At 37.2% G+C, this 11,421-nt stretch overlaps 1 pseudogene across 1 annotated transcript; it reads left to right on the top strand.

Annotated features, from left to right (window-relative positions):
* The first annotated feature begins 8,909 nt into the window (after positions 1-8,909).
* LOC308413666 (small ribosomal subunit protein eS1-like) lies at positions 8,910-9,465 on the top strand (annotated as a pseudogene). Its single transcript has one exon. The product of its transcript is annotated as a small ribosomal subunit protein eS1-like (transcript).
* The last annotated feature ends 1,956 nt before the right edge of the window (positions 9,466-11,421 follow it).

The following is an 11,421-nucleotide window of genomic DNA, read 5'->3' as shown; positions in this document are numbered from 1 at the left end:
TCCTGGTTTAACTTTGGGACCTTGTATCTGTCTAGGAATTCATCCATTTCCTCCAGATTTTCCAATTTTGTGGAGTATAAGTTTTTGTAGTAGGATCTGATGATTTCTTGAATTTCCTCAGTTTCAGTTGTTATGTCCCCACTTTCCTTTCTGATTTTGTTAATTTGGATACTCTCTCTTTGCCCTCTAGTTAGTCTGGCTAGGGGTTTATCAATCTTGTTGATTTTCTCAATGAACCAACTCTTGGTTTTGTTGATTTTTTCAATGGTTCTTTTTGTTTCTATTTGGTCTATTTCTGCCCTAATTTTGATTATTTCTTGCCGTCTACTCTTCTTGGGTGTAGCTGCTTCCTTTTGTTCTAGGGCTTTTAGCTGTGCTGTCAAGTTGCTGATGTATGCTCTCTCCAATTTCTTTTTGGAAGCGCTTAGGGTTATGAGTTCTCCTTTTAGTACTGCTTTCTTTTCATCCCATACTTTTGGGTATGTTGAAACAATGTCATGTATCTTATGAGACTACAGTGCATTAAAGCTGGGCTTCAGCAACAACAGAAACATCAGAAAGGCCATACACTCATGGAAATTGAGCAACTCTCTATTCAATGATCACTGGGTCAGGGACAAAAATAAAGAAAGAAATTAAAGACTTTTTAGAATTCGAGGAAAATGAAGGCACAACATGCCCACATTTATGCAACACAATGAAAGAAGTGTTAAGAGGAAACTTCATAGCACTTAGTGTCTCCATGAAGAAATTAGAAAGTTCTCATACCAACATTTTAAAAGTTCACCTGAGAGCTCTAGGAAAACAAAAAAGAAGGAGGAGGAAGAGGAAGAGGGGGAGGGAAGAGGAGGAAAACAAAGGAGCAAGTGGAGGGTAAGTAGTAGGAGAAAAAAGTACACTGAAGAAGAATAGAAGGCAGGAAAAAAATCAAAATCAGGGCTAGATTAGTTACAAACAAAGAAAACAATTCAAAGAACTAACAAAACCAAAAGCTAATTCCAATGAGAAAATTAACAAGAATAACAAAACCTTAGCCAAACTACCAAAAAACAGAGAGACAGTATCCAAATAAACAAAATAAGAAAGGAAAATGGAGAGATAAACAACAGACACTAAAGAAATTCCAAGAATCATTAAGTCTTACTTCAAAAGCCTGCACTCCACAAAATGGGAAAATTTTTAACAAAATGGATGATTATCTAGACAGATAGCAACTTACCAAAGTTAAATCATGACCAGGTAAACTACTTAAACAGCCCTACAATCCCTAAAGAAATAGAAGCAGTGATTAAAAGTCTCCCAATAAAAAGTTCATGTCTAGATGGTTTTAGTGCTGAATTCTACCAGACTTTAAAAGAAGCGCTAATACCAATATCTTCAAATTATTCCACACAATAGAAACAATAAGAATCCTTCTAACTTCATTCTATGAGGACTCAGTCACCCTGATATTTAAACAACACAAAGACTCATCAGAAAAAGAAAACTTCAGACTGATTTTCTTAAAAATAGTGATGCAAAAATACTCAATAAAATACTGGAAAACTGAATCCAGGAACACATCAAAAACATCATCCATCATGATCAAGTAGGCTTCATCTCAGGGATACAGAGATAACTCAATATATAAAAATCCACCAACATAATCCACTAAAAAATGAACTGAAAAAAATCACATAATCATCTTATTAGATTCTGAAAAAGCCTTTGACAAAATCCAACACCTCATCATGTTAAAAGTATTAGAGAGAACTGGGATACAAAGCACATACCTAAACATAATAAAAGCAATATACAGCAAGCCAATAGCCAACATCAAGCTAAATAGAGACTTAAAGCCATCCCACTAAAATCAGAGAAAGATATGGTTGTCCCCTCTCTCCCTATCTTTTTAATGTAGTACTTGAGATTGTAGCTAAAGCAACTAAGACAACTAAAGAAGATCAGGGGAATACAAATTGGAAAAAATAAGTCAACAATGGCTACTTGCAAATGATATGTTAATATACTTAAATGACCCCCAAAATTCTACCAGAGAACGTCTACAGCAGATAAACAGCTTCAGTAAAGAATCTGGATAGAAAATTAACTCAAAGAAAATCAGTAACCTTTCTTTATACACATAATAAATGGAACAAGAAAGAAATTAGGAAAACAACACCCTTTACAATAGTCACAAATAATATAAAATATCTTGGTGTAACTCTAAACAAGCAAGTGAAAGATCTGTATAACAAGAACTTCAAGGCCCTGGAGAAAGAAATCAAAAAAGATATCAGAAGATGAAAAGATCTTCCATGCTCATGGATCAGTAAGATTAACATAGTGAAAATGGACATTTTACCATAAGCAATCTACAGATTAAATGCAATCTCAATTAAAATTCAAACAAAATCTTTTATAAACCATTAAAGAGCAATTCCAAACTTCATCTGGAAAAATAATAAAGCAGGGATGGCAAAAGTAATCTTGAACAATAAAATAACTTCAGGAAGAATCACCATCCTTGATCTCAAGCTTTAATACAGAGCAATTCTAATACAAAACAAAACAAAACAAACAAACAAACAAAAATCTGCATAGCATTGGTACAGAGATAGACATGTTGATCAATGGAATAAAATTAAAGACTCTAAAGCTATAAAACCACACACCTATGAACATTTAAGTTTTGATAAAGAAACTAAAACCATACAATGGGGCGGGGAAAAGCATTTTCACAAAATGGTGCTGGTCTAACTGGATATCTATATGTATAAGAATGAAAATAGATTCATATTCATCATATTGCATAAAACTCAAGTCTAAGTAGATCAAGAATCTCAGTATAAAACCAGATATACTAAGTCTCACAGAAATGAAAGTGGGAAATTTCCTTGAACACATTGGTATAGGAGACCATTTTTTGAACGGAACACCAATGGCTCAGGCTCTAAGACCAACAATTGATAAATGAAAACTCATGAAATGGCAAAGCCTCTGTCAATGACTTTGTGTCAATGATAAAGCCAATGACAGTGTCAGTAAGACAAAACAGCAGCCTACAAGTTGGGAAAGGATTTTCCCCAACCCTAGATCCAACAGAGGGTTAATATCCAAAATTTGTAAAAAACTCAATAAGTTAAACACCAACAACCCAAATAATCCAGTTGAAAAATGGGGAACAGAGAAAAACAGAGGATTCTTAACAGATAAATATTTTCTAAAAAAAAATTTAATCATTTATTTATATGCCAGATTTCATCCCTCTCCCAGTCTACCCTCTGACTGTTCCACATTCCATACATACCCTTCATCCCCCTCTCCAAGATGATGTCCCCACTCCCTGCCACCCCACCAGACCTCCCTACTTCCTGGTGCCTCCAGTCTCTTGAGCATTATGTGCATCTTTTCTAATAGAACAGAGTCCCAGCAGTCCTCTGCTGTATATATGTTGGGGGGAGGTGCTTATATCAGCTGGTATATGTTACCTGATTGATGGGCCAGTATCTGAGAGATCTTGGGGATCCAGGTTAATTGAGACTGCTGGTCCTTCTACAGGATCACCCTCCTCCTCAGCTTCTTCCAGCTTTTCCCTAATTCAGCCACAGACATCAGCAGCTTCTGCCCATTGGTTGGGTGTAAATATCTGCATCTGACTCTTTAAGCTGCTTGTTGGGTCTTTTGGAGTGCAGTCATGATAGGTTCCTTTTGTGAGCACTCCAGGCCTTGGAGCATCCCCTTGAGTTAGATCCTACACTGGGCCTGGTGCTGAACCTCCTTTTCCTAATATTATTTCATTTTGTAGATGTACTACAATGTCTTTATCCATTCTTTGGTTGAGGGACATCTAAGTTGTTTCCAGTTTCTGACTATTATGAATAAAGCTGCTATGAACACAGTTGAGCAAGTGTCTTAGTGGGATGGTGGAGCATCCTTTGGATATATGCCTAGGAATAGTACAGCTGGATCATGAGTTAGAACTATGCCCATCTTTCTGAGAAACCACCAAATTGATTTTCAAAGTGGTGGTACAAATTTGCACTCCCAGAAGTAGTGGGAGAGTGTCCCCTTGCTCCATATCTTTGCTAGCATATGCTATCTCTTGAGTTTTAGATTTTAGCCATTCCTACCTGCTTAAGATGGAATTAGAGAGTTGTTTTAATTTGCATTTTTCTGATTAAAAAGGATTTTCAACATTTCCTTTAAGTGCTTCTCAGCCATTCAATATTTGTCTGTTGAGCAAAAACTCCAATAGGTCATGCTCTTAGATCAAGAATTGATAAATGGGAACTTAAGAAACTAGAAAGCTTCTGTAAGGCAAAGGACACTGTCAATAGGACCAATTGGCAACCTAAAAACTGAGAAAAAAATCTTCACTAATACCACATCTGATAAATGGCTACTATCCAAAATATATAAAGAACTCAAGAAGCTAACCACCAAAACCAACCAAACAAACAAACATCACAATCAAAAAATGGGGTTTAGAACTAAACAGAAAGTTTACAACAAAGGAATGGCTGAGAAGCACTTAAAGAAAAGATCAAAATCCTTAGTTATCAGGGAAATGCAGATCAAAAGACCCTGAGATTCTTCCTTATACCAATCAGAATGGCTAAGTTCAAAACCTCAGTTGACAGCACATGCTGGCAAGAATGTGAAGAAAGAGGAACACTCCTCCATTGCTAGTGAGATTGCAAACTGGTAAAACCACTCTGGAAGTCAATCTGAAGATTCCTCAGAAATTTGGAAATAGATCTACCTGAATAGTCAGCTATACTGCTCTTGGGCACATACCCAAAATATGGCCCACCAAGCCATGGGGGCATGTTTTTTATGTTCATAAGTGACTTTGTTTATGATAGCCAGAAGCTGGAAACAACCCTGATGTTCCACAACAGAAGAATGGCTACAGAAAATGTGGTTCAATTACAGGATAGAATACTACTCAGCTATTAAGAACAAAGACATCCTGAATTTTTCAGGCAAATGGATTGGACTAGAATATTATATCATCTTGAGTGAGATAACTCAGACACAAAAAGACATGCATGGTACATACTCACACATTAGTGGATATTAGTCAAAAATGTACAGAATATCCAGGATATAGTCCACAAAACTCAAAAGGGTTAACAAGGGGAAGGGTCCAACTGAGGATGCCTCAATCCCATTTGGGAAAGAGAAGAAAGCAATCACAGGAGTGAGGAGAAAGAGAGAGTCCTAGGTGGAAAAGGGAACATGGAGGGGAAAAGGGAATCATGATCAGGTATTGGGGGCTGAGGGGAGGGGGAAGAACTAAAGGCCTGAGGTCTAGCAGAAAGAATGGTAACAGGCACCCTTGGGAAGAAGGAGACTGGGGAACCCTCCAGAATGTACCACAGACTGGGGAGGTGAGAGTCTCTCAGGACTCAAAAGGAGGAACTATAGATAAAATACCCTACAGTGGGGAGAGGGAACTTGTATAGCCCACATCCAGCAGAAAAAGCATTGAGTGAGGCATGGGATTACCATCCCATAGTCAAAAGCTCTGACCCATAATTGTTCTTGTCTAAAAGAACTGTACAAACATGGAATAATATTCAGCTATGAAGAACAAAGACCATCATAAATTTTGCAGGCAAATCTTGAGAATATCATCCTAAGTGAAGTTACCTAGTCCCAAAAGGACATGCATGGTATGTACTGACTTATAAGTGGTTGATACCCATAAAATACAAGATGCCCATGTAACACTCCACAGACTCATGGAGGCTTGATGGGAAGGAAGGCATAAGCAAGCATGCTTGAGTCTCACTTGGAATGGGGAAAGGAATGATGATAAAAAGCAAATGACAGAGGGAAATGAATGGGAAAAGGGATTAGGACAGAAGTGGGGAGGGGATTCAAAGTCAGACATGGTCAGACATGGGGAAGGACTAGGGGGGTGAGATAGCTTGGATGTTCCTGAGAATGACTGTAAAACTACAACTGGCATGGGTCAGGTAGGGGACATCTCCAGAAAGACTGATATCACGATAAAGGAGGTACCCAATAATTAATGAGGATATCTTTAGTTATGACTCACAGCATTGGTGATATGGAGCCTGGGGTGGCAGCCTCCCATGGCCAGGCAGGGACCCTGATGGGTTGATATAAACACCAAACTACCCACAAATGTTTTGACCCAAAACATATCCTGTGTACAAGAAGTACAGGAATTGGGAATGGAGCAGAGACTGAGGGAATGGTCAATCCCTAACACTATTAATGATACTCTTATGACTGCATACAGGAGTCTAGCATAGCTATGCCTGGAGGGGCTTCACATACCAACTGTCTCAGAGAGATGCAACCAAATAGCGGAGGAAGCTTGAGGACTCTTATGAAAGAATGGGTGGAAGGATTACATCTGCTAAGGGGGTAAGAACTACAAAGGAAGATGAACAGAATCAACCTGGACTCTTGAGGCTCTCAGAAACTGAACCTCCAACCAAAGAACATAGATGGGCTTGTCCTAGGCCTCACTGCAAATATGTAGCAGATGTGCACCTTGCTTCCAGGACTTTGTGACTTATAAATGACCGTTCACACCTTTTGATTTACATCAGCTCATTTCCTGAGCTTCCAACTTCTGCTCAATCTGTATTTTCAACGTGACTGTTGCTTACTAGTTCCTTCATTTGTGTTTATGGATCATCTTGGTAAGCTTCTTGGAGTAGCTGGACCCCTCGTTTAATCCATTGATTCTTTTTTTTTTTCAAACACCCAAGCTAGTTGAGGCTTGAACAGAGTTCTTCCAATGCGTATGGCTGACTGGTACTATCTTAGAAGCAAACACCAATGTCTAAAAGCCATGGAGTTTGTTGAAGAGTTGTGGATGAAGATACATGATTTAGTTGAATATAATTTGAGTGCCAGTGGCACCTAAGATACAATAAGTCAATATGTTAGTGAATGAACGAAACCACACAGATTCTACACAAATAAAGCATCCTGTAGTTGCTTCATAACTCCGTATACTCTCAACATTGTGATGGGGTCCTTCGATTTCAGACTCATTTCATCAATGGAGATAGATGGTGTTAACATGTGAGCCAGGTAGGTGTTTGTGGTGAATGATTGAGTCTCTTACAGAGAAGTTGGTCTTTCATCTGTAAATATTCCAGTTCTGTGTAAATGTGTATAGAATCTTGAGAAATGGTTTACGTGGCTTTTACTTTTCATCTATGCATTTTGTGATTGCCAATCATGTTTGATGCTACACAATATTTTGACTTCTATATAATTTCCATTTGTTAATGACTACATTAGACATGGGTGGTATTCATGTGGTTATGTTCTTGCTTTAGAAAATGGTGGCACTATTAAAAAGCCTATTTATTGAACATTGTGATGTAATTATTAGATTGGTAATCACATATATTTTATTACATTATTACTGAAACTCTAACAATCTCTATGATGTTATCCAGAACTTGTACAATAAAACACCACTAAAATTAGATGGATATGGATTTCTGGGCCCTCCCTCCCTTAGTACAACAATTAACAAGGATTATGAGCTATGTATAAATATATATTTATTAACAATAAATATTTTATAAAATCGAAATTATTTTTGTGTTTTAATGCTTTGAAAATATTACTAATACTAGATTTCTACTCTACAACATGCCTAAATCATATATGCATAAGTGAATAATCTACTTTAATAGAATTTTCTTAGCACCACAGCAGATTGAGTTAAATCAGAGTTATGGAGGATGAAATTATATGAGTTGAGATACAGTGTTTATATTAAAGGGAGAAAGATATAGTTAGCATAAAATCACTCTTTAATGATGAGCCCAAGAGAATCTGTAGCTTTGCTAACATCAGTCCACATCTTACTCTGTAACTTTCTTTCTGTAACTTTATATCTTATTCTGTAAATTGCTGATGTTACTGTCTCACTGTATGACTTCGCTGATGTCACTGTATGTCTTAGTCTGTAATTTTGCTGGTGCCACTCTAGAACATATGGCATTATGATGAGAAGATAAAAAGAGAGCTTCATTACATAATACAAATAGGATAATCTTTTAAAAATACTTTTTATATTTCAAGTATGATTTTTTTTAGCAATTACCCACTACTCTTGTGGACACTAAAACTATGAGACTAAAAATTCATTTATATACGTATATATTAAAAGAATACATTTTGACATTTATCTTAACATGCATTTTTAAAATAAAGATTTCACTTTGCTGTGAATGAGTATCTTTACTAAAATGCTAGTTTTTGATGAAAAGATCTTTAGTTTTAATCACAGACAGAGAGCAGCACTACAGTGGTCGGCAAGAACAAGCACCTGACAGTAGGTGGCCCGAAGGGAGCACTGATGAAAGTGGCTGATCCATTTTCTTTCTTTTTTTTTTAAATTATTTTTTTTCGAATACATTTTTAAGGTTGTAATTAAGTATTTTTGGGTACATATACATACACATATGTATATATGTAACAACAATATAGGAAAAGAGGCTATTAATTTGAGGGGATGGGAGAGAGATTAGGAGGGGCTGTAGGGAGGAAAGGGGGATGTGATACAGTTTTATTTTAATTAAAATATATTCTTTTTTTGTTGAGCTTCACACAGTCTGTGAGTTGTTTCTGGGGTGTTCAGAGCTTTCTGGGGTTAGTATCCCATTATCAGTGACTGCATATTGTGTCTGTTCTTTTGTGACTGGGTTATCTCACAGGATGATATTCTCTAGATGCATCCATTTTCTTAAGAATTTCATTAAGTCATTGTTTCTGATAGCTGAGTAGTACTCCATTGTGTAAATGTACCACAATTTTTGTATCCATTCATCTACTGAAGGACATCTGAGTTCTTTCCAGATTCTGGCTATTATAAATAGAGCTGCAATAAGAAAGACTGGTACAATGTGAAAGTTCCGGTAATGTTCAATAGGAACATTGGAGAAACACTAGTCACAAGGACTCAAGTAACCAAGATTGCATCTGATGGCCTCAAGGGTCGTGTGTTTGAAGTGAGTCTTGCCAATCTACAGACTGATGAAATTACATTTAGAAAATTCAAGCCAACTACTAAGGACGTTTAGGACAAAAACTGACTAACTTCCACACCATGAATCTTATCCGAGACAAGATGTGCTCCATGGTCAAGAAGTGGCATGAACATGAAACTCATGTTGATGTCAAGACGACCAATTGGGATTTGCTCTGCTTTGTTGTGTTAGTTTCACTAAAAGAATGCAACAGCCAGATAAGAAAGACGTCCTATGTGCAGCACCAGCAGGTCCATCAGATCTGGAAAAAGATGATGGAGATCATAACCCTAGAAATGCAAACAAATAACTTGGAGTAAGTGGTTAATAAACTGATTCCAGACAGCACTGGGAAAGGAATGAAAAGGCTTGCCTGTCCATTTATCCTCTTCATGATGTCTTTGTTAGAGAAGTAAAAATGTTGAAGAAACCCAAGTCTGAATTGTGAAAACTCAGTGGAGCCTCGTGGTGAAGGCACTGGTTCTAGCCAAATCACAGTGACAGGACAGATGCTAAAATTGAAAGAGCTGATGGATATAAACCACCAATCCAAGAACAGCATTAAAATCAAGATTTCTAATGGCGATAAATAAAAAGCCCTATTTGTGAAAAAAAAAAAATGTCACATGGATGCATTTTGAGATACGACAACACCTTACTATTAAAACAAAAAGACTTAAAATTTTTTACCATTTAATAACATCAATTATATTATGTTAGAAACATTCTGAAAAAAAAAAAACTACATAAAGAGTAAATATTTTTTTCTGGGTAAAGGAATTCTATTTTTGACGCAAGTACTTGTGATTTTATACTTAAGTTCCAACATTTTCTTTTTCTTTGTTTTTTTATTGGCTATATTTTTTTACATTTCAAATGTTATCCTTTTCCCCAAATTCACCCTCATATGCCCAATCCTATTCTCCTTCCTGCTGCTTCTATGAGGGTGTTCACCCACCCACCCTTTCGCACCTCCTTGCCCTGACATTTTCCTACAGTGGATCATTGAGTCTTGGCAGGACCAAGGGCTTCTCCTCCCATTGATGCCTATCAAAGCCATCCTCTGCTACATATGCAGCTGGAGCCATTGGTCCATCCATGTGTACTCTTGAATAGTGATTTAGTCCCTGGCTCTGGTTGTTTGGTATTGCTGTTCTTATGGGGTTGCAAACCCCTTAACTCCAATTCTTTCTCTAACTCCTCCGTTAAGGACCCTGTTCTCAGTTCAGTAGTTGGCTGAGAACATCTATGTCTGTATTTGTCATACTCTGCCAGAGTCACTCAGGAGATGGCTATATCAGGTTCTTGTCATGTATTCACTTACTGGCATCAGCAGTATTGGTTGGGTTTGATGACTGTACACAGGGCTAGATCCCCAGGTGGGACACAGTCTCTGGATGGCTTTTCCTTTCGTATCTGCTTCAAACTTTGTCTCCATATATCCTGCTGTGGATATTTGTGTTCACTCTTCTAAGGACTGAACCATCTGCACTTTGGTCTTTCTCTTCTGGGGCTTCATATGGTCTGTGAATTATATCTTGGGTAATCTGAGCGGTTGGGCTAATATCCATTCATCAGTGAATGCATACCACAGGTTTTTTTTGTTTGTTTGTTTGTTTTTTGATTTTTGTTTTTTTGTTTTTTTGTTTTTTGTTTTTTGTTTTTTTTTTTTTGTTTGTTTGTTTTTGGTGACTGGATTACCTCACTCAGGATGATATTTTCTAGATCTATCCATTTGCCTAAGAATTTCACGTAGTCATTGTTTTTAATAGCTGAGTAGTACTCCATTGTGTAAATATACCACATTTTCTGTATCCATTCTTTTGTTGAGCGACATCTGGGTTCTTTCCAGGTTCTGGCTATTATAAATAAAGCTGCTATGAACATAGTGGAGCACGTGCCTTTGTATTTTAGAGCATCTTTTGGAGTGTTATGGCTGTGTCCTCAGGTAGTACTATGTCCAATTTTCTGAGGAACTGTGAGATTGATTTCCAGAGCCATTGTACCAGGTTGCAATCCCACCAACAGTGCAGGAGTGTTCCCTTTTCCCCATATCCTTGCCAGCATCTGCTGTCACCTGAGTGTTTGATCTTAGTCATTTTGACTGGTGTGAGGTGGAATCCCAGGGCTGTTTTGATTTGCATTTCCCTGATGACTAAGGATTCTGAACATTTCTTTAGGTGCTTCTCAGCCATTCATTATTCCTTAGTTGGGAATTATTTGTTTAGCTCTCCTCCATTTTTAATAGGGTTATTTAATTCCCTTGAGGGTAACTTCTTTGATATGAAGTATTTTGTCATGTCAAATGTTCTAGTGACATGAAGGAATGAAGTTTAGCTTAAAGTTTCATTAAATTGGTTTGCAACCCTGAATTTTAAATATTAATTTAAAGCAAGATTGACTT

Source organism: Micromys minutus (genome assembly GCF_963924665.1).
Source record: "Micromys minutus genome assembly, chromosome: 1".
Lineage (NCBI taxonomy): Eukaryota > Metazoa > Chordata > Mammalia > Rodentia > Muridae > Micromys > Micromys minutus.
Note: the sequence above shows the minus strand (reverse complement) of the source record. Positions and strands in the feature narration are given on the sequence as shown.